This window comes from Mandrillus leucophaeus, unplaced genomic scaffold (assembly GCF_000951045.1).
Source record: "Mandrillus leucophaeus isolate KB7577 unplaced genomic scaffold, Mleu.le_1.0 Scaffold149, whole genome shotgun sequence".
In the NCBI taxonomy this organism is placed as follows: domain Eukaryota; kingdom Metazoa; phylum Chordata; class Mammalia; order Primates; family Cercopithecidae; genus Mandrillus; species Mandrillus leucophaeus.
Window position 1 is genome coordinate 1,528,120 of NW_012101465.1, and position 345 is coordinate 1,528,464.

Genomic DNA, 345 nt, shown 5'->3' on the forward strand with positions numbered 1-345 from the left:
ATTCCCTTTGAAAACTGCCACAAGACAGGGATGCCCTCTCTCACCACTCCTGTTCAACATAGTGTTGGAGGTTCTGGCTAGCGCAATCAGGCAAGAGAAAGAAATCAAGGGTATTCAGTTAGGAAAAGAAGAAGTCAAATTGTCCCTCTTTGCAGATGACATGATAGTCTATTTAGAAAACCCCATCGTCTCAGCCCAAAATCTCCTTAAGTTGATAAGCAACTTCAGCAAAGTCTCAGGATACAAAATGAATGTGCAAAAATCACAAGCATTCTTATACACCAGTAATAGACAAACAGAGAGCCAAATCATGAATGAACTTCCATTCACAATTGCTTCAAAGAG